Source organism: Onychostoma macrolepis, chromosome 18 (genome assembly GCF_012432095.1).
Source record: "Onychostoma macrolepis isolate SWU-2019 chromosome 18, ASM1243209v1, whole genome shotgun sequence".
Classification (NCBI taxonomy): domain Eukaryota; kingdom Metazoa; phylum Chordata; class Actinopteri; order Cypriniformes; family Cyprinidae; genus Onychostoma; species Onychostoma macrolepis.
In genome coordinates, this window is record NC_081172.1 from 27,237,893 (window position 1) to 27,262,535 (window position 24,643).

The 24,643-nt window shown below is 35.5% G+C and overlaps 1 protein-coding gene and 1 long non-coding RNA gene across 5 annotated transcripts in view; one reads left to right on the forward strand and one right to left on the reverse strand.

The window, feature by feature from the left end:
- The window catches only part of cntn5 (contactin 5), a 382,381-nt gene that overhangs the window by 223,883 nt on the left and 133,855 nt on the right, over positions 1–24,643 (reverse strand). The gene's annotated exons all lie outside the window — the stretch shown is intronic.
- Positions 18,822–23,407, forward strand: LOC131524398 (uncharacterized). 2 transcript variants are annotated; one of them, XR_009266976.1, is made up of 5 exons: positions 18,822–19,233; positions 19,689–19,723; positions 19,941–20,007; positions 20,762–20,857; positions 20,940–21,018. It is a non-coding gene; the product is annotated as an uncharacterized LOC131524398 (long non-coding RNA). The 2 variants fall into 2 exon arrangements; XR_009266975.1 differs by having other exon boundaries at positions 20,762–23,407.

Sequence of the window (24,643 nt, forward strand, 5' to 3'; positions counted from 1 at the left end):
AACTTGTCTGAGTTAGTAATTTATTGTGACTTGTTTTGAGTGGTGCTGCTCATTAAACATTATTATTTAATGCAGTGGTTTTTAAACCTGTCCTGAAGGACCACCGCACTGCACATTTTGCATGTCTCGCTTATCTGACATACCCACTGTATTGTGTTAGATGAGGAAGACATACAAACTGTGCTTCTTTAAAGCTTAAGGATTGAAGGAAGCATGTAAATGACTGTTATTTCAAATCAACAGATGTATTATCTCTGTTTAGTGCTATTGACATTGCTTTGTTGCAAATAGGTGTTTCATTTGATATCACTATTACAGTGATTAGTGTTCCTACTGGTGAAGTTGGTGTACTGTCAATTTCAAATCAATTTCCATATTTTTAAGTTTTTTTTTTTTATATAAATTAAATGATACTCTAAAGAAAAAAGCAACACTACCAACAGATGGCAGTAAGTGTCTTCATGAGTCAATTCGTTCAAACGGCTGATTTATTCAGCAATTCAGTAAACGGCTTTCTATGAATGGGATACTGAATCATTGGTTCACACGGTTTGTTCAAAACGCGGATTCATTCAGAAACTAAACATCGCTGCGTTGCTTGGAGATGCACAATAGTTCTGCTGTGGCTTTAAAGGTAATATTTTCATTGGCAAAATTGAACAAAACGTACAATATTGTGTTTAAATTTTGCACAATATTAACTTCTTATTTACTGAACTGTTATATACAATCACATTTGCACTTGTGTTTTTCGTGACAAAAACATGCACTTGTGTGATATTGCTCTCGCTGCTGGTGTGATATCGCTTATCATATGATATACAGTGGTGTGAAAAAGTGTTGGCCCCCTTCCTGATTTTTAATTTTTTTGCATGTTTGTCACAATTTAATGTTTCAGATCATCAAACAAATTTAAATATTAATCAAAGATAACACAAGTAAACACAACATGCAGTTTTTAAATTAAGTTTTTTATTATGAAGGGAAAACTAAATCCAAACCCATATGGCCCTGTGTGAAAAAGTGCTTGCCCCCTAAACCTAATAACTGGTTGTGCCACCCTTTGCAGCAACAACTGCATTCAAGCGTTTGCGATAACTGGCAATGAGTCTTTCACATCACTAATTACTGCATTTTGACACATTTTTGCCTGTATTTGACCATTTAGTTACACAGCTTGACCCAAAGTTGACTTTACATGTCCGTGTTGTGATGTGCCTCTGAGCACAGGCACAGATATCCTCCTGAGGAAACGCAAGTTCTCTTCAGCGCTTTTAAAAACATTAATAAATCTAATACACTTCAATAAATCAAGCACATCCCATTTTGCAAAAGTCGCGTTACATGATTTTACTGATTTGCACGTGAAATTGGGCTTTTAAGGAGGAACGAAATCGCACCACTGGAAAGGGGGCGAAATGGGGCGCAATAATCGTTTTATCTCGATTGTTGTATTTTCATAATCGTTGGAGGCTGAAATCAAAATCAAAACTGTTTTTCGATTAAATGCACAGCCCTAGTGTAAATAGTAACAATTTTCTGGATGAACATAATGTTCATCACAGAGCTCGTTCAATGGCTTTTTAACACCAATGGGTTTCTCTTAAGTACCGTGTGGGTAGAGTTTTTAAAAATGGAATGAGCACACTGTTTCAATCATACTTTGCTTGCTGATCAGCAGAAATGATTTTGATTACTAATTACAGCTTGTAAAGTCAGCTAGTGTTTGTACTTGATTTCAGCTTGGAATAAATTAGCAGTGCAATCATCATCTAATGGAAAACAAATACACTAATCCCTCTCAAGATGCAATTTCAATTAGAGCTTTTTTTATTTATTTATATTTTTTAAAGAGTTCTGCTTTTGTTAGCACCATGATATATAATGTTGACCTACAGAAACTTATCAATGTAATCAATATTGACTTACCACATTTTTTAATGTACAGTACATTCTTAATGTTGTATCTGAACAAATGCAAACATTTATAATATTGTATAGTGGCAGGCTAGTGTATATGTTGTGCAACAAACAACAAATATTGCAGTAACTAAGTATATAATTTGTATAAATGTAAACATAAACTAAAGAACATTAACTAACTAACTACACTAAACTACTGTTTTCTTCAACAGTGTAATAATTATATAAATAATATAATATCATATAATATGTAATATATATATATATATATATATATATATATATATATATATATATATATATGTGTGTGTATATATGTGTGTGTATATGGAGACTTCTTTCAACAACATCGGACCTTTAAATGGCAACGTAAATATACAGTGGGTATGGAAAGTATTCAGACCCCCTTAAATTTTTCACTCTTTGTTATATTGCAGCCATTTGCTGAAATCATTTATGTTCATTTTTTTTCCTCATTAATGTACACACAGCACCCCATATTGACAGAAAAACACAGAATTGTTGACATTTTGCAGATTTATTAAAAAAGAAAAACTGAAATATCACATGGTCCTAAGAATTCAGACCCTTTGCTGTGACACTCATATATTTAACTCAGGTGCTGTCCATTTCTTCTGATCATCCTTGAGATGGTTCTACACCTTCATTTGAGTCCAGCTGTGTTTGATTATACTGATTGGACTTGATTAGGAAAGCCACACACCTGTCTATATAAGACCTTACAGCTCACAGTGCATGTCAGAGCAAATGAGAATCATGAGGTCAAAGGAACTGCCTGAAGAGCTCAGAGACAGAATTGTGGCAAGGCACAGATCCGGCCAAGGTTACAAAAAAATTCTGCTGCACTTAAGGTTCCTGAGAGCACAGTGGCCTCCATAATCCTTAAATGGAAGATGTTTGGGACGACCAGAACCCTTCCTAGAGCTAGAGATGGAGTTTGTTAAAAAACACCTGAATAAGATTCTCTGGTCTGATGAGACCAAGATGGAACTTTTTGGCCTTAATTCTAAGCGGTATGTGTGGAGAAAACCAGGCACTGCTCATCACCTGTCCAATACAGTCCCAACAGTGAAGCATGGTGGTGGCAGCATCATGCTGTGGGGGTGTTTTTCAGCTGCAAGGACAGGACGACTGGTTGCAATCGAGGGAAAGATGAATGTGGCCAAGTACAGGGATATACTGGACGAAAACCTTCTCCAGAGTGCTCAGGACCTCAGACTGGGCCGAAGGTTTACCTTCCAACAAGACAATGACCCTAAGTACACAGCTAAAATAACGAAGGAGTGGCTTCACAACAACTCCGTGACTGTTCTTGAATGGCCCAGCCAGAGCCCTGACTTAAACCCAATTGAGCATCTCTGGAGAGACCTAAAAATGGCTGTCCACCAACGTTTACCATCCAACCTGACAGAACTGGAGAGGATCTGCAAGGAGGAATGGCAGAGGATCCCCAAATCCAGGTGTGAAAAACTTGTTGCATCTTTCCCAAAAAGACTCATGGCTGTATTAGATCAAAAGGGTGCTTCTACTAAATACTGAGCAAAGGGTCTGAATACTTAGGACCATGTGATATTTCAGTTTTTCTTTTTTAATAAATCTGCAAAAATGTCAACAATTCTGTGTTTTTCTGTCAATATGGGGTGCTGTGTGTACATTAATGAGGAAAAAAAAAATGAACTTAAATGATTTTAGCAAATGGCTGCAATATAACAAAGAGTGAAAAATTTAAGGGAGTCTGAATACTTTCTGTATCCACTGTATATTGAACCAATGAAGTCTAAAACAAGTATAAAGAGTTCTGTTTGAAAACCAATAAAAGTTTGCCAGTAAAGAAACAACACCTAAAAAAAAATAATAATAAAATAAATTGAGAAGTCATTACAATTCAAAATGTGCTATTATGGCAACACTTCAATAAGCTTTAAGTCAGTGGCAGTATGACCTTTTTGTGCAATATTTACTGTGGTCTGCAGGCCGCCTGCGCATGCATTTATTTTCCGGTGCGTAAGCACATAGCTGAGAGTAATGGCTGTTAAGTGTGGCTCTCTGGTGGACCATCAGCATGAAGTGCCGGTTTATTCTTAATGCAGGTGTCCGCATAGAGCCATTATGTATCGGTCCCTGACTCAGCTTCGGTCCAGCAGCAGGAGACAGTTAATTCTAATACTAAGTAAAGGATGTGCAATTCACGCAGACTCATCTGATGCAGCCGTACACATCCTGAGACACTTCAGCACAACATCACTGGAAAGGTTCATCTCAGAGCTGTATAAACAGAGAATTTTTTATGCATACAAAAGTGGAGAACATTTTGTAAAAGAACATTCAGAGCCATTGTCCATTATGACAATGACAATGCAGTACCAACATTTTATATGTTGGTACTGCATTGTCAACATTCCGTGCTGTATTTCAGCTAGTGCTGAACAGTGCTGAAAGCATTACATAAAAAGCTAATCCTATAATCCCGTATATCTATACTTCTGAGGAATAAATAAATAGTTGAATTAATAAACAAACAAACAAACAAATAAATAAATAAATAGGCCGAATATTATTATTAAATTCATTCATTCATTCTTTCAAAAAAAAAAAAACATAACATAAGTATTTGGGATATACTCTTTTCTATTGTGCATATTATTTAAGATGGCAAAAGTGAATGAAAGTTTCCTCAGTGAGCAGCCCGTCAGTATCACACATTCACAGACATACAGCAGTGCACCCACCCATTTCAAAGGATATTTCAAAATCCATATCACTGGGAAGCAGAGCCTTTTAATACATTGTAATATTATACGTCAATTTATGTGACTTAACCAAGAATGGTTGTGAACATGCTTGTTTCACAGTTCAATTATCGAAACATAGCCTTACTCTCACACAAACTGTATTCCAAAAACGAAGCAGAATCACGTTACATTGACAAAATGTGTAAATGGAAATATGCTTTGTCTGGTGTTTGTCGCAAGTTTCATCTTGTAACATCGTTAGAATTCTTCCAGATCATGAAGGGCTTGTGTTAAACTTGTGTTTTAATAGGAGACAAAGTTATGCTGCTTAACCGTGCATGTCAACAAGTAATAGTGGGCAGGAAGAGTGAAAACAGGGTTGGCATCACAAGCAGAACTAAAGCAAACATCTGAGACAGATGTTGGCATTGGTCAACCTGGCGGAAGTCCATGTTCAGGATTTCACCAGAGCACCATGGACATGTTGCATTCTAGTGCTCGGGAAGCTACTTTGAAACTTTACTGTAGCAACAACATGCTCTATTCATATCATGCCACAATGACCGTATTTAAGAGATGAGCATGCATGGATGCCACCACAATGTAATTACCAATGAGATATTGTGGATTTTCTTTCAGACATTCAAGTTGAGGGCATGTCGATTAAAGGATCATGGCGGAAACAAATTGGTCATAATTAAGTCTTAATTGTGTATGTTGACTGCAATTATATTGTACCTGTTAACTAATGAACCTTATTGTAATGTGTTACCAAATTTGCTGTTGACTTGTGGTTCCTGATGATATATTGAGGTCTTATGAAGCGAAACAATTGGTCTGTGCAATAAACATGGATGTTTTACATGTATAAAGCAAATAAAATTAATAAACTAGTTAAATTCAACTTTTTTACATAAACCTTGATTTTGCCCCTTCATTCAAGAGCTTGGTTGATGCATGCTCATTTCAGCACTGCCCTACAAAGGCAAAAGACCTTAACTCGCTAGAGTGTGAAACTGAGAAAAATGACTTTAAAGTTTTTTATTTGTCCAGCCAAATTAATTATAGGTAGGACACTGGAAATTTGGCAATTAGATGTTTTAGTAATGAAAATTATCTACATAAAAAAAAAAAATTGTGAGCTCAAACTTGATTTTACCCCTATTTTGAAGTTACTGTACTCTGCCTTTGCACGTGAGAAGTCACACCAAGGCAAAAGACAGTAACTTTCACATTATCAATATTTGGTTGCTGATCACCATTTACAAATCGTTACAGTAACACCTGTATAAAATCTAGTGGTCATGGGCTATCTCATATAGGCTACTGCATATAGAAATGTGACTGTATTAATAGGTTTTTTTTTTGACCGTAACAAACAGACTAAAAGTTAAACGTGAGTGGATACCATTTTGCAACCAATTTATTTGCTATGCTCAGTAACGTAAAAGAATGCAAGACGTTGCGTAATTGCTTTTATATTGACTTGAATGAAAATAGCCTAAAAGAACAACTTGTGGATTGATGTGAACGCCAGCAAGCAGGAATGCTCAGAATGTTTGTGGATTAAACATCTCTGGTTGATTGATTTTATCGGGTTACAAGGTATGGATTTAATTGCCAGCTGTTAGTAACCTACTGATTTTATGATTGATCATGTTACATACTACGGCATTCTAGTCCACACGCGTCCAACTAGAAGCGACAGGAAAAAATAATAATAAAAAAATCTTTAAAGGTTATTCTTGATTATGTATTGCTGCCAAGGTATTACAGTGCTTTGTTATATGGAGCTGTTTGGTAGATAGCGATCTAATTCATCTAATTTGTTTGTCTAACAATCTGACAGATCAGATGTATGAAAGTATACAAGTTAATTAAAACTTGGCAGTCTTTAATGGTCAGTAAAACAAAGACAGAACACCGTATCTCTCCAAGCCAGCACCGTAACTTCATATTGATGCGTGGCTTAACAAAGGCAGAACACCGTAACTCAATTTGGGCGTTCCAAACAAAGTGAAAGAGCCGTAACTGGTGTTATAAAGTGTTCTGCCTTGATTTCTCCGGGGCTTTTTGAAGTTACGGTTAAGACGACCCATTATTTTCCTGGAAAAACAATGAAATTGACTCAAGATACTTATGCACATGATAAAGGATGTCTTGAATGTTCCAAAAATAAAAATTTTAGACCAAAATCAGAGTTGCGGTCTTTTGCCTTTGCATGGCAGAGCAGCTCATTAGTCTTCGAATCAGAACTGTTTCCTCACTTCAGTGTACTGTTGGAGGAACTGGAACACTGAATGGGTGTCAAAAACTGGCATCATGTACATTTGTATATTGGCTTATTTCAAGTCTGTCGGGCATGTCCGAATGTGAGTTTTGAACTTACAGATCTGTGCTGCTTGAACTGTGAACTGTTTCAGTCGGTTACATTTGATTTGGTGAACTGTTTCATCCAGTTCACTAAAATGAACTTGTTCTAAAGAATGATTCATTCATGACCCATACATCACTCTGGACTGTTTGCCTGAGGCAATGGATTACAGGTAATAATGTTGTAAATAATGTTGAGGTACATGCACAGACTGATCATTTAGCTTCGCAAGACCTCAATATTTTATCTTGCCTGTAAATGCTTTTTTGTCATTTATGAATCACCAAGGACCTAAAATCAACTGAAAATCTTTTACTGTTCTACTAAAAAAAAAAAAAAAAAAAAAAACTTGGATGGCCTGAGGGTGAGTGAAGTAACAGCAAATTTTCATTTCTAAGTGAACTATCCTTTTAAACAATTCTTAAAACAGCCTAGCTAATTAGAGCTTTTGTGCCCAGTGCTTTATGAATATATGAAAGGCTTGATCTCAGTTCTGTTTTTGGTCCCACTTTATATTAGGTGGCCTTAACTACTTACATTTGAATTAATAATTTGGTACAATGCACTTATTGTGTACATACATGTTTTTACATTGTACTTATATTTTTAAAAATACCTATATGTAATTACATCTGTAATTAATCTCTGTAATTACATTTATAATTACACTGTTGACCCATCGCTTACACCTTAACCCACCCTTAAACCTACCCAGACCACCAAACCTGTCCCTAACCATACCCGTATCCCACCTCAATAGCAGCAATAGTGTTTTGCAATACAGTATGAACACAATAAGTACATTGTACTTATTGTTTGATGTAAGTACATAGTAGTTAAGGCCACCTAATATAACGTGTGACCCTTTTTTTTTTTTTTTCAGTGCTGCCGAACATCTGAAATAATCATCACTATTATATAATAATACAGTGTTTGTGGAGTCTGGTCACACAGTTTATATCACTCAAACCAACACTGCATCTGAGCAAAGAACAGATTTTACACTCTCAGTGTTGCACATTAAAAAAGTAATTAATCTAAAACAGCAACTTTTTAGTAATAAATAGTAATAATACATGACATTTTTTCTCCTGCTCAAGCAAATATTATACTGCCCACAGGTAACTGTCTACTAAGGCAGCATCCTAACTGAAAAGGAACCTTTTAAGTAACTGATTTGGAACACTCTACATAGTCAGCAACTGTCACTTGGAGTCACTCATGAGGTTCCATTTCAGTTAGGATGCTACTGTCAGTCATTTATCCCATGCTTTTCACATGCAGAAAGCTTAAGGGTCAACTTAATCATCTGTGCCTTAGTAACCAATCCTTGATGTCACTGAATTGCTAAGTTGTATTACAGTGCTTTGTTATATGGAGCTGTTTGGTAGATAGCGATCTAATTCATCTAATTTGTTTGTCTAACAATCTGACAGATCAGATGTATGAAAGTATACAAGTTAATTAAAACTTGGCAGTCTTTAATGGTCAGTAAAACAAAGACAGAACACCGTATCTCTCCAAGCCAGCACCGTAACTTCATATTGATGCGTGGCTTAACAAAGGCAGAACACCGTAACTCAATTTGGGCGTTCCAAACAAAGTGAAAGAGCCGTAACTGGTGTTATAAAGTGTTCTGCCTTGATTTCTCCGGGGCTTTTGAAGTTACGGTTAAGACGACCCATTATTTTCCTGGAAAAACAATGAAATTGACTCAAGATACTTATGCACATGATAAAGGATGTCTTGAATGTTCCAAAAATAAAAATTTTAGACCAAAATCAGAGTTGCGGTCTTTTGCCTTTGCATGGCAGAGCAGCTCATTAGTCTTCGAATCAGAACTGTTTCCTCACTTCAGTGTACTGTTGGAGGAACTGGAACACTGAATGGGTGTCAAAACTGGCATCATGTACATTTGTATATTGGCTTATTTCAAGTCTGTCGGGCATGTCCGAATGTGAGTTTTGAACTTACAGATCTGTGCTGCTTGAACTGTGAACTGTTTCAGTCGGTTACATTTGATTTGGTGAACTGTTTCATCCAGTTCACTAAAATGAACTTGTTCTAAAGAATGATTCATTCATGACCCATACATCACTCTGGACTGTTTGCCTGAGGCAATGGATTACAGGTAATAATGTTGTAAATAATGTTGAGGTACATGCACAGACTGATCATTTAGCTTCGCAAGACCTCAATATTTTATCTTGCCTGTAAATGCTTTTTTGTCATTTATGAATCACCAAGGACCTAAAATCAACTGAAAATCTTTTTACTGTTCTACTAAAAAAAAAAAAAAAAAAAAAAAAACTTGGATGGCCTGAGGGTGAGTGAAGTAACAGCAAATTTTCATTTCTAAGTGAACTATCCTTTTAAACAATTCTTAAAACAGCCTAGCTAATTAGAGCTTTTGTGCCCAGTGCTTTATGAATATATGAAAGGATTGATCGCAGTTCTTTTTTTGGTCCCACTTTATATTAGGTGGCCTTAACTACTTACATTTGAATTAATAATTTGGTACAATGCACTTATTGTGTACATACATGTTTTACATTGTACTTATATTTTTAAAAATACCTATATGTAATTACATCTGTAATTAATCTCTGTAATTACATTTATAATTACACTGTTGACCCATCGCACACCTTAACCCACCCTTAAACCTACCCAGACCACCAAACCTGTCCCTAACCATACCCGTATCCCACCTCAATAGCAGCAATAGTGTTTTGCAATACAGTATGAACACAATAAGTACATTGTACTTATTGTTTGATGTAAGTACATAGTAGTTAAGGCCACCTAATATAACGTGTGACCCTTTTTTTTTTTTTCAGTGCTGCCGAACATCTGAAATAATCATCACTATTATATAATAATACAGTGTTTGTGGAGTCTGGTCACACAGTTTATATCACTCAAACCAACACTGCATCTGAGCAAAGAACAGATTTTACACTCTCAGTGTTGCACATTAAAAAAGTAATTAATCTAAAACAGCAACTTTTTAGTAATAAATAGTAATAATACATGACATTTTTTCTCCTGCTCAAGCAAATATTATACTGCCCACAGGTAACTGTCTACTAAGGCAGCATCCTAACTGAAAAGGAACCTTTTAAGTAACTGATTTGGAACACTCTACATAGTCAGCAACTGTCACTTGGAGTCACTCATGAGGTTCCATTTCAGTTAGGATGCTACTGTCAGTCATTTATCCCATGCTTTTCACATGCAGAAAGCTTAAGGGTCAACTTAATCATCTGTGCCTTAGTAACCAATCCTTGATGTCACTGAATTGCTAAGTTGTATGACAGTCAATAAGTGTTTGCAGATACAATAGAAATGATATAATGTGTAAACTAAATCCTACCTGTTGCGAAAATTGTTTATTATGTATGCTAATTTAATATAAAATTAAATGAACATACATATCACTCAAATATTACGTAAAACAGTTTAGTGTAAAATATAAAATAACATATTATTTATTCTATTTAATAAAATACCAGTATATTTATTCCAACATATGCTCATTGAAAAATGTGTATCTACCTTCATTTTAACGCATTTAAAAAATGCGCCTATTCATACCATTCATCAGTAAGACACCAACAACTTTCATTCCATTTCAAGCACAAGTGTTTCACATGACATTTTGCAAACTAATACATTTTGACAGTTGTGTCACATATGTGTAGCTTTTCTAACATTGTAAACTTGCTTGGTAGCTCACCTGGTACAGCATTGCACTTGTGGAGCACTCAGGTACAAGCCCTGTACAATTCAATAAAAAAGCTAAAAGTCTTGTATTGGCAAGCTAAAATGGCATGGTCCTTTCAGCAAATGTGTTTATTATGTCACATGTGCTTTTGTTAACACTATCAGTTAGGTCTAAGGTAGCTTTTAGAGACACTAACCTAACATTTCATTTCTGAAATGCCACAATACATACAACAAACCATGTAATCAACCATTGCCAGGATCATATTAATTTATTTTCCAATAGAACTCGTTGCACTTTTAGCGCCACTCTGGGCACATTTTGCAGTAATGTCGCCACAGGAAGTTGATTATAACAAATGCATCCTGGGATTTCTGTCTTTGCAAATACGGATAAACCTCTGTGTCGAGACAACAGCTCAATTCTGTTAAACAGAGCTTATGACACGTGTGACTAATGTGTTTAACTCTTTATCATGAAGTCCTTCTGCTTTATTTGTTTAAATTGCAAAGCAACATAACTTACATTGACGTCTGTGTTGTATGCAGTTTGTATTAGTCTGCTTTGTCAGATCTTTTTAGCCCTAGTATCAAACCCCCTTTAGCACTTAATCTCAGTGAAAGGTTCAGCAGGTGACCGTCTTCCCCCGGGCCATGTCTGTCTCTGAATAAAACTCTAATGCTGGTGGGAACAGAGCAAGCGGGGCACAGGAACACTCTCTACGAAGTGATACCATCTGAGACTCCTGGTGAGCTTCAAAATGAAAATGTCGATTGGGGTTTGGAGAGAGACAGAGATGGGGTGAGGGTTGAATGAGGGAGGGAGAAAAAGCCTCGCTGTGAGAGATGGCAACCTGCGAATGTTGGTGTTAGAGGTGTCTGTCAAATGTGTGACCCACATGATGACTTTACAGAGGTTTTGCTCCTTATATTACAAACTTCTGAAAACGTACTGGAGGTGAAACGTCTCTCCATTTTCACTTGTATTTGGTTTTACTAAACTAGCACTATTTCGAGTTATCTCCGGGTGATTCTATGTTTGGGGTGTGATTCCCAATGGCAAGATTCTTACTGTGTGATATTTAAGACGTGAAAGATTTTTCCCCGCTAGGAAATCAAGCAAGCTGACCCTCTCTGTCCGTCTGGGCCATTTAAAATGACATTTTGGTCTCCCCACAGGTAATTCCAGCATCTACACGTGACCTGCAAATGTAGCTGCTATTTTCTAAGGGGTAAACATATGAATTGAGCCTGACTGTGAAGTAAAATTGGACTGATAATCTTTTGCCGGGCCATTTTTTTTTTTCCTCCACTCTGCCTCTAGCAATCTGAGGTATGCGCAGAAAGCATGACAATACTTCACAATCTGTTTACTGCAAGGCAAATAAGTAATTTGTTCTTCAAGTCTGTCCATGACTTGAATTGTTGCCAGGGAGACTTTGTGGCTATTCTACAGGTTGTGAGAAACCTTTCACACAATAGTGGCAGGAAGTAACCAGCTAAAGGTAGCAATGTTACAAGCTTAACTACATTTTTCAGTAGTGTGACAGTAGCTCAGCTTGTCAAAATAGTGTAGCTTTTCCGGTAACAAGCTATTTTTTTTTTTTTTTTCTTCCAACAGGTAGTGTTGTGGAAACTACTTTTAAATTCTAACTTGTCAAGTTAGAAGCTACTCAAAATGTATAGTAGTTCAACTAGAGTGCAGCTATCCTTGAAAAGAACAACCAAAAAAAAAAATATATATATATATACTGTATATAATCAGCTAGAAATAAAGAGTAACTACACTGAAGCTATTTGTATGGAAGGGGTGTCTGTAATTATTACATTATATATACTAATAGTGATATATACTTCACATGCTTGTTGCTGTGCATCAGAAACACTGCACTTATTTTCATTCAAATATTTATACTCATTCTCTTTACATACTCACTGTTGCATTGTGTCTAAAATATTGTGCTGTAGCCTGGTTATCTCCCTTACAGAAAAACCACATGTGATCACATGTGTCCATATATTTCCCACGTTTTCACATGTCCATACATTTGTTCCACATGTGATCACATGTGTCCATATAATTTTCCAAACGTGATCACATGAAGACAACATGTCACCACATGTTGCAACATAAGAGCACATATGGCACATGTGGATCACATGTGGAAAATGTTTCTGTGTGTTATAATAGGTTTTCACATGTGGATCACGTTAGCTACATGTAACAAATACTGTGCATTTTCAGCTACACGCTGTATGTTGACTTTTAGTTCGTTCCTATTTCCTGCTTCCCATTGTAGTCCCTTGTAGCTTTCTTTGTTTGTTGAAATGTACTGTAGTTGCAAAGTTACTTAGGCTATATAGACTAGTTAGTAAAATAAAAGTAAAATAAAATAAAGTTCATACTACTGATCTATATGATTTATCAATTATACGTTTCATACCACTTATGATTAGTAAGTGCTGATTTATGATGATACACCTTGTTATTAGCTTGTACCTGTAATTGTTGATCATCAGGTAGCATAATAACTAACACACGATATATATTATATATATATATATATATATATATATGATCAACTTCACCTATTTTTTTATTTTTTTTATTGAGGAACAACATTACAAAAAATGTTAATAAAATTAATATTATTAACATTACAATATTATAATTAATAAATTCTTCTTCTTCTTAATATTAATATTAATAATAATAATAATCACAAGACGCAAAATATAGATACATAATATTTAACAACAGATGTACCTTTAAACCCCCTCAAATAAATAAATAAATGAATAAAATAAAATAAACAAATAAATAAATAAATAAAATAAAAAAGCTCATTACAGAAAGGAGGATTTTGAATTCGCGAACATGGTGATGACATAATTACCTCTCACCCAACGGCTGCTGCTGACCGAAAACATGATGCCGGAGGAGAAATGATCGGAAATAAAACATCCATTTCAGACTGTGTATTTAAAAATGGTAAATATTTGGTCGAAATCATATCCATAATGCCAAATAGTCTTTAATAACGCTTATTCCATTTTGAAATTTTGACTGAAGAAGTCGGAGTTCTGCGCATGCTCATCATTCGAACTATAACAGTCATCTACCACTGTACGCTGAGGAAAAGGTAAGCAAAAATGTCTTTAATTACCGTATTGTCCCGAATATAAGACGACCCTGATTATAAGACGACCCCCCTTTTTCCAGATGTACCTTTTGGAAAAAGGCTTTTTGAAAACCAAATCTTGTTTTTTTTTCTCTCTCTCTGTAAAACATTTTTTCTTAAATTATTTTCATATTGCATATTTTAATTTTTGTTTTGAAAGTATGGTAAATACTGGTAAAATGTACCAACAATGACATTGAAAATATACACTTTTTGATATACCATTGAAATAACAGGTAGCCCATCTGAATTATATAACATTTAAGCTATCCATCTCAATTTTCAATTTTATTAACAGTAGAAGTGAAATCTTATTGTAGTCTTCAAATCTGGGTACTGTCTTATGTTTTAAAATCACTTACAGAGGAAGTTTGTTCCCATCAGACTAACGTGACAGTCACGACATATTACATATTTCATGGCACACTCGTTTTATGCGTTTTTGGCGCCACCTATTGTTGTGGGTGTATTACTGACATGTCAAAGTCTAGACCCCGAATATAAGACGACAGCATTTTTTCAGATGCATTTCCAAGAAAAAAAAACATCGTCTTATATTCGGGTCAATACGGTAGTAGTGTTTACACATTTAATGTTGAATTTCAGTTTTAAAGCTGTAATGTGTTATATTTTAAAACATTTAATACTTTTCTGCATCATACATTTGCAACTTAGCGTCCTGTTTCGCACAATTATATGTTCTGTCATTTCGACTGGAAATAAATATGGCGTCAAATCTGTGCCATTAAGAGGTTAATAACCGAGTGCGCCACTTATGCTGGCGCGCGCGGTAAATCACTGGAAACGGGAGCCAATTTCAAACACTCGCGCGCGCGTCACTCATCCTCTGCGCACAATACAAGCCCTCGCGCGCGCATGATCATCCCCCACATCCTCGCGCTTGATCTTCTCTCACCTGCTCGCGCAAACACTTCTATTTTTGTCAGTCGTGGGGCGGGGCTTGCTGTTTTAATTGTTATCTCTAACGCCATTGGTTACTTCCCCTTTTCCGGAAGTCAGCTGTGATTGGACGCCTGTGAAAAGGCCATCCATAATTTATTTGAAAAATAAATTCCGTTTACTAGTGATTACAATCTTGTGATGTTACAGAGATAAAACAGCACCATAAACCCTTTTTTTTTTTTTTTTGATAGGTATTTTTATTAGTTTTATATTGCACAATAAACAACAACAATAAAAGAACAAAATACGTAAAATAATAATGATTAAAAAATAAATCAATAAGTAAAAAAAAAAATTAAAAACAGACTTCTGAGAACAACAATCAGGGCATACAAGCAGTTTCAATGGAAAAATGACTAGACACTCAATAGGGGGCAGACAAGATACTAAGCATTACGTTGCTGGTCAGAGTCAGCATTACATTGGTCCAAATGATCTAGAAACGGTTGCCATATACTGTAAAACTTATTAAGATTACCAATAACTCCATACTGGACTCTTTCCATATGCAATATTCCAGTAAGATAGTTCAACCAGGTCTTAAACTGAGGAACAGTGTCCGATTTCCACAGCCTCAGAATGACACTCTTAGCAGTAATCATTCCGTAAATTATTGTACTTTGTACAGACACATTATGATCTAACAGAGAAATAGAATAACCAAATAATGCAATTTCTGGATCAGGTGTAAAAACACAACCATACATATCCGAGAACCATTTAAATATGTCACGCCAGAAATCGTATAGTTTTGGATATGTCCAAAAGAGATGGGTCAGAGAGCCTTCTGCAGATTTACACCTGTCACAAATAGGAGAGATAGTAGGAAAAATTCTGTGCAATTTAGATTTTGAATAGTGCAGTCTATGCATCACCTTAAATTGAATTAACTGATGCCTAGAACTAATAGCATTAACCCTGCATAAACCCTTTTTATAGATTTTAATGACACGTTTCCACGGTTTTTAGCATGGTAAATCTACCAAAAAGGTTATATTTGAAATTTTCATACAACATAAAGCTTGGGCTATATTAACTTTGCAAAATGAAAATAAAATAAAATAAAACTAATAGTCAACTTGTTGCTATATGCTGAATTAGTTGTAGTTCACCACTATATGCTTACCCAACCATATTTATATACAACCTCAAAAATGTGAGAAGTGTCCATTAAATAATTGTAAATAATAATAAGTGTTCCTGTGGCTCAGTGGTAGAGCATTGTGTTAGTAGCGCAAAAGGCCATGTGTTCAATTCCCAGGGAACACACATACTGATAAAAATAACAATAATGTATAACCTGAATGCACTGTAAGTTGCTTTTAAAGCGTCTGCTAAATGCATAAATGTAAATTGTAAATGTACATGACTGTAAATCCCAAATTGGTTCAAAGGACCTTTGGATGAATAAATTAATTGTTCATATAAATAAGCAAGAGTTGCTGTATAAACTTTTTAATATATTTTGTATTACTATGTCAAATTTTAGGGGTTGATGGTAATATATTCTTTCATTGTAAGAGGGTTCTGCACTTTACCCTACTTATATTTATAAAAAAAATAAATGACAACTTGCATCTGGTCTGTTGATGAAGCCATGTCTCAGGTTACATGTGAATTATTGCTAAGAGTGTCATTCTGAGGCTGTGGAAATCGGACAGTGTTCCTCAGTTTAAGACCTGGTTGAACTATCTTACTGGAATATTGCATATGGAAAGAGTCCAGTATGGAGTTATTGGTAATCTTAATAAGTTTTACAGTATATGGCAACCGTTTCTAGATCATTTGGACCAATGTAATGCTGACTCTGACCAGCAACATAATGCTTAGTATCTTGTCTGCCCCCTATTGAGTGTCTAGTCATTTTTCCATTGAAACTGCTTGTATGCCCTGATTGTTGTTCTCAAAAGTCTGTTTTATAATTTTTTTTTTTACTTATTGATTTATGTTTTAATCATTATTATTTTACGTATTTTGTTCTTTTATTGTTGTTGTTTATTGTGCAATATAAAACTAATAAAAATACCTATCAAAAAAAAAAAAAAAAAAAAAGGGTTTATGGTCCTGTTTTATCTTTGTAACATCACAAGATTGTAATCACTAGTAAACGGAATTTATTTTTCAAATAAATTATGGATGGCCTTTTCACAGGCGTCCAATCACAGCTGACTTCCGGAAAAGGGGAAGTAACCAATGGCGTTAGAGACATAGACATAATATACGTAGACGCCTCATGACATGCTGGAACGTATTCCAGCGTCGCCGCCATATTGCTTGGGTCTCCTCGCTCTACGATAGCAGCGGAGTCAATGGAGAGCGAGCAATTTATGCCCGTATTTTGTGCAGTTTACTGTTGCAATAACCCGCAGATACCAGATCGCGTGGAATTACCTTTCACAAGTAAGATTGAACAATAATTTTGGTTATTTTACCATTTATAATATTATGTCATCGTAACTAACGTTACTTACGTGTAACATTATTACAGCAGGAACTGGTACTCTCTCATTATCTCTTGCTGTTTTTTTTTCTGTTCTTCAACGTTCAGAGGATGTGTTCTTACTCGGGGACATCATTTCATGCTTGTGTCATTTGTGGTCAGTGGCGCCTGCAGGTGTACGGCTGTACGCACTGTGTGTACCATGAGCGCTCAGACTGACCTGAGATTTGCCCCGCAAACATTTCAGCAGTAGATTATAGCCGTATTTCTATCGACCCGTAAAATTTATAGTGAGAAGTTCTTTAAAATCATCTGGATTAAAGTAATTTTTACAGCTGTTTTTAAAGCATTTGCTGCATGGATAAAAAAATAGGCTAATAAATAATTCACATATCGTGCAGACAAAATTGCGTTGCAGAAAACCCTTTAAATGTTAAGGAATTAAGAGCAGAGCAACGTAAAAATCAGAAAAAATATAATCAGGCCTGTTTTAGGCTTTTCCTTATTTTTATATTTTAGACGGTGATGAAAAATGACTTGCCATCTCCTCATTGGACGAGCCTTTAGAGAGAAATGCATCTTTACGGATTACATAATGAAAGAGTTTTTGTTTTCGATTTGAATTATTTCGTTTTAAAGTAGTAATTTAAAGCTTTCTATAGATATATTTATCATATTTGTGACTCAATTCGTTTCAGTTCATCATTGTGAAGCGCTCCTGTTCAAGACGAGACGGCAAGCGCATCTGTTTTCCTATTTATTTTAATAAAAGCACAATGTTTTTTTATATTGTGAATGCACACAAATAAAAGTAGACCCTTTACAGTTCCGAATGATGTATTACTCTTACCTTTATGAGCAAACATTATGGCGTATTTTAAGTTGTTTCCACTATTATTTTAAGTTCTTTTCACGCGCGTGTGTGTGTGTGTGTGTGTGTGTGTGTGTGTGTATGTTTGAGTGTGTGCGTGAGAGACAGAGAGAGAGAGAAATAAATTCAAATGAACAATCAAACTTGTTTCTTTATTAAAATATAAAATTCATTCATTTATCAATATGCCATAGCCTACCATATGTCTTTGTTAAAGAGCATAATACAAAGTCTTTTAGCATGAAAGCACGTATTTTTTAATGTGTGACAGCGTCTAAATCTAAAAAACTAAATCTCTGCAGTTTGTAACAAACCAAACCGTGTGAAAATCCGGTAAAAATTCGGGGAGTTATGATTATTGTAGTTGGGGATACACATTCCTCAGTAGAAATTAATGCAGGGGGGGCGCATTGGAGACCCATCCAAGATGGCGGCCGCGCTGTACGTCAGCTCCAATAGGCAGCGCCAGTCTATGAGGCGTCTATGTATATTATATCTATGGTTAGAGATAACAATTAAAACAGCAAGCCCCGCCCCACGACTGACAAAAATAGAAGTGTTCGCGCCAGCAGGTGAGAGAAGATCACGCGCGCGCGAGGGCTTGTATTGTGCGCAGAGGACGAGTGACGCGCGCGCGAGTGTTTGAAATTAGCTCGCGTGCTGCCGTTTCCTCGCGTGTAGATCTGTTTTCCTCTCGCGGAAGTGATTTACCGCGCGCGCCAGCATAAGTGGCGCGCTCGGTTATTAATGGCACAGATTTGACGCCATAATATAAGCTGGTTAAGGACAGGAGCAGTCACAGTCACCGTTGGTCAGCGAACTTTCACACAAATGTCCCACTTTGATCGTAGGAGAAATCTGTTTGGGACAGGGAGTAAAACCTTTGCACTGCAAGAGGCAGCTGCCACTCGATCAGCCACCACTGTATACGAGTATCTGTCGATCTGTTACCATTGAATGAATGAATGAATCAGCTGTTTGATTACTCGCTCGTGAAGACGGTAAATTGCCACCACATGCTGGCCATTTTACACTATTTAATGTATAACTTCCTTTTTCAACGATTTTATGTAGCTATTTTCAAAACGTTTTATGTAAGACAAAGTTTAAGTATTATGCAATTATAACTATGTGAATAAACTCAGCAAGTAGATAGATCACGTGCATAAATCCACCAGGCCTCTGTAACTATTTTAACATGTTAAATGTCATACATACTGTATTGTCAAATCTAGCCTAGCCAATGCAATAATGCTGGATTCATTTACCAGGTTATTCATTTAACTTCTAGTTTTTCTTTTAGGCTCTTGCTGACTCAAGTCGTTACATGGCTACATAAATAATTAGCAACTAATTGTTTTGAAGCAATATTGACAAGATCGTTTAAAAGATGAAATAACTCACTGTGGAAATACAGTCAGTACTGTGTTCTTGATGTCTTTCTGTTTACTTTTAGGGATAAGCATTTCAACAGAGCCACATCACCGAATGGTAAATACTTTTTTCAAAATTACACATTCTGTCACTGAAAGTAGTCCACTTTGTTTTTGCTATTTGATATTTTGTATTTTGCTATTTTTCTATTCTGGTTGTATTATAGATGTGAATACGTTATTTGTGTATATCTGATTGGAATATTTAAAATCATGTTTGTTGAGGTAACTTCACCGTCAACAGTATACTCTTCATTTTTTTTTTTGTTTTATAGAAATTACACACCGGGCCATTCCACACTGTCCACTTCCTGTGTGTTTGGTTTTTTCAGAACCTGCATGGTGAGTCTCCTTGAATACCTGACAGGACAACTCTATGTATTTCATCAAAATACGAAAGTGTTTTTACTCATACTGTTGTTTAATCAGTTCATCAACATTTGATTGGTTTTACTACATCTGTGTTACTATATCTGCGTTGATTTGTTCAAACTAATTTGCCATTTATTTGAAAGGGACAGCTCACCCAAAAATTTAAATTCAGTCACATGCGACTCAAACTTTAGTTCGGAGGTGAATATGTGTGTTGTTTTCTGCCTGTCAGAACAACAAATCAAGTTCTTGCATTGTTTTGGTCTGGAAATCTTCACCTCATAAAAGACAATACACGAGTGATACTTTTGAGTTTTCTGAGAGTCATGTTTTGTGTAGTGTTTTAAACCTTGACATTTTTACAATCTTCATCTTTCCTTGGTGAGCCGAAGTGAAATGTTGAGCAAATATATTCTCATAAACGCAGTCCTCCACACCAGACCAACAGAATTTTTAAAATTATAATTTGTTAGATTTTTCACCATTTTTTAAGTTCCCCTTTTGTGGTATCAAAAAGAAAGGCCATATGGCATAAGAGTAAATAATGACTGAATTTAAATTTTTGGGTGAACTTTAGCTTGGCATCAGTCTTTGTGAGATTATTTGTCAAAAACAATTAATAAAAAAGTAAAATAAATAAAATAATAATAATAATTTTATGGTTAAAAAAAATATTAAATTGAACACTACTAAATTTGTATCTCTCTTTCATTCATTCATTTAGGACAAGTCTGATGATTTTGGAGATGTTGCCATGGCCCTCTTTACAGATGATACAAATTTCATTACCAACATGGAAATATGACTCAAATTGTTATAGGTCTAAATACAATACAATTACAAAAGAGACTAATAAATATTGTGTTAATTGTACTTAATAGTGCCTCTCGGTGTACTTTCAGGTCCTATGAACTTCATGCCATGCGAACTGTGAGTAACTTCTTTTTTTTTTTAGTAATTTATGAACAAATCTGAAATGGCACATTGCAACTGAAATGTTCAAAAATATCTTAATTTGTGTTCCGAAGATGAACGAAGATCTTACATTTGGAACAAAATGAGTAATTAATTAATTACATTTTTGGACAAACTATCCCTTTAAGATTTATATAAATGCTTTAGACTGTAGTTATTCTTTTGAAATTCTTCATAATATGAATAGTGTATAAGGATTGCTCAATAAAACTTAATGGAATTTTACTATACAATTGAGGTCTTTAACAGGATTAAATATTTTATATTTTTTGAGTGTATATTGTGCATGAGTTAAATATTGACTAGAGTTTTTAAAGTCATTTCACAATCACATTGCAACACAAGCAGGTTTATAATATATGATTCACATGGGTTTCACATGGGAATATATCATGGGAATATACATATTTCACATGTGATCACATGGGTTTCAAATGGGAATATACATGTGATCACATAGGTTTCACATGGGAATATACATGTGTTTCACATGAGAATATACCATGGGAATTTACATGTATTTCACATGTGATCCCATGGGTTTCACACGGGTTCACATAGGAAAGTACCATGGGTTTCACATGGGAATATACGCGTGTTTCACATGGGAACATACATGGGTTTCAAATGTGATCACATGGGATTCACATGTGATCCCATGTGTTTCATATGGGAATATACCATGAGTTTCACATGGGAATTTACATGTATTTCACATGTGATCCCATGGGTTTCACACGGGTTCACATAGGAAAGTACCATGGGTTTCACATAGGAATATACGCGTGTTTCACATGGGAACATACATGGGTTTCACATGTGATCACATGGGATTCACATGTGATCCCATGTGTTTCATATGGGAATATACCATGAGTTTCACATGGGAATTTACATGTATTTCACATGTGATCTCATGGGTTTCACATAGGATTCACATGTGATCGCATGAGTTTCACACGGGTTTCACATAGGAAAATACCATGGGTTTCACATGGGAATATACGTGTGTTTGACATGTGATCACATGGGTTTCACATTGGATTCACATGGAAATCCACATGAAAATGTTCCAAAAACACACATTTCCCATGTGCAAAGCACACATTTTCCATGTGCAAAGCACACGCTTCAAATGTGATTTTCACACGTTTTCACATGTGCAGAATCACATGTATATGTGGCCACATGTGAAATTCATGTGTTTTTTTTTTTCTGTGAGGGCTATTAAGAACAAGGAGTGATTTCATCTATTATTCCTTTGAATTTGTTAATAATTTTGAAGTCATTATCCCTGCCTTTACGATTAAGGTATTCAGCTTCAGGGCACAGTCCTAATGAATATAGTTATCTGAGAGATTAGTTTATTAATGCAGTTCACATGGTTGTATAGCTGAGTGTACAATACAATAGGACAAAAATTGTGATTTAGCATTTTGTCACGCTATACTGATAATAAAAAGTACCTCTTTACTGGAAAAGCCACACTATTATTAAAAGAGCTGAGCTTCTCATACACTTCTGAATAATGTAATAAAATTAGCAGCATTGCTACTTTTACTCGCCAACGCTGCCACTGGGTATATTTACATTTGCACTAAATCATTTAGCAGATGCTTTTATTCAAAGTGACTTACAAATGAAGAAAATCTTTGTGGGAGTAAATCAGTTATACAGTGCATTTGTTTATGGTTATGGATTAATTTTATGCTTTATGAAAGAACAGCGAGAAAGATTGTGGTAGTGTTTGAGGCAACAATATGAGATGTGAGAAAATCAGATGCAGATGATCCAGAATGAGATGGGGTGACTGATCTTTAATCAGCTGAAAAGAGGCCCACATCACCCCTTTTGGCCTCACTCCTGTAGTGGCCTGCATTAAATTCAGAGCTTTGGAGTTGACCTTCAGTACTGCCACTGAATCGATTTCCAGAGGCTTCACCCTCTCTGTTCCTCTGAGTTGGAAAACTAAAAAAATATTTTTCAAATTGCCTACACAGTTTCAGTTTGCACAACGCAGCTACTGTAAAAGACACTACTTATAAATAAATTCAGCATGTTTAGTTCTTATATTAATCTTCTGTACTGCTCTTAAGAAAGAGAGGCGGGATGTAAGTTCTTTTTTAGCTGGTCGAAGGCCAGATGGGCTACCATGTTCTGGCTCGTTTGCAGGTTATTACATTTCAAGTTGCAACGTAGCATGTCAAAATGTTACATTACACTGTTTGGTCACATTAGACACCATTTTAACAACATGATCTCATGACAATCAGTATGTATTTTACGTAAAATGTGGTTCTATAAAACGTACAATACTGACATATTTTCAGCATCTAAACATACAAAACTGACATATTGACGACACCTAAAAACAAATCCTTATGGATATTGAAATAGCGGCATTCATTTTATTATTATTGTTGTTTTTAGTTGTCATATCAATGACCTTGTTTTCAATTCCATTATTAAATTGTTGACTTGTTTACTTAATATGAAATGATAACATTTCATTCTGTTCTGTGTGATTTCTGCTGTCAGCTCATTTTGAAGAATAGCCTACATAATGTTAAACAATAAATAACATTTCTGCAATCGTTTAACCTTTACTTGTCATGTAATGTTTATTTTGTCTACCATGGGCCACAAAAGGCGTTTTCTCCGACATGCTGTGACTGACAATAGAACTATAAAATATACCAAAAACGCAACATTATTACAAAATGAAACAATTTTATTTGTGTGCTGTAATTCAGATCTTCCGAATCCACACGAATGTGAGGAACAGACCCAAATCCAAGTTTTTATTCGGCGATCTTCATCTCCATCCCGAGCAGCGAGTCCACTGACCGTTAACAGCAAAGCCTGCGCTGACTGACACACTCTTTACAAATTCAGGTCTCATTTGTAGGCTGCATATGTCATCAAGCATGGTTTATTTCAGTTAACTGAGCTTTACATTCGTGAATCAAAAGCTTATTACAACAATTTACACTTAACTAAGAATAATGGTCAAATTTATAACTGTTAATATTCTAAAATAAGATACAAATGCGACCTCCGGAGGATGCAGCCTTCCGTTAGAGAAACGGCCCAAATGTTGCCGCTTCAAACGACAGGTTTTAATTACGGCAGGCTAATCGAAAGCTCATTAGTTCTCGCCTTCACGAGTTCATGGAGTGGATCGGGAAAATAAGTTGGATAATATTTTCAGCGATTAACAACTTAAATTCTGCTCTGCACCTCACACAAACCTACTGTATTCCATCAGAGAGGACTGCGGCTACAACACACCGTCATTTGGATTACTTTTGGTACTGCTTTTGACATTTTTTGCAATAAATAAATTATTGTAATTGCATTTCTCCCTTGAACATACAGATGAACTTTGCGACATAGACACTGAATCAACACTGAACTTACCTGAGCTGAATAATGAAACTGTTTCCTTCTGTAGAGCTGCTTTACAGATTTTTTTTTTTTCATAATGTATGAACTTTGCAGCATTGACACTGTTATTGAACTGAATTGAATCAACCTTGAACTAAACTGAGCTGAACTGACACTATTCTCTAAAGAGCTGCATTACAGTTGGAAATGAAGTAGTTTCATAATTTATGAGATTTAACACTGT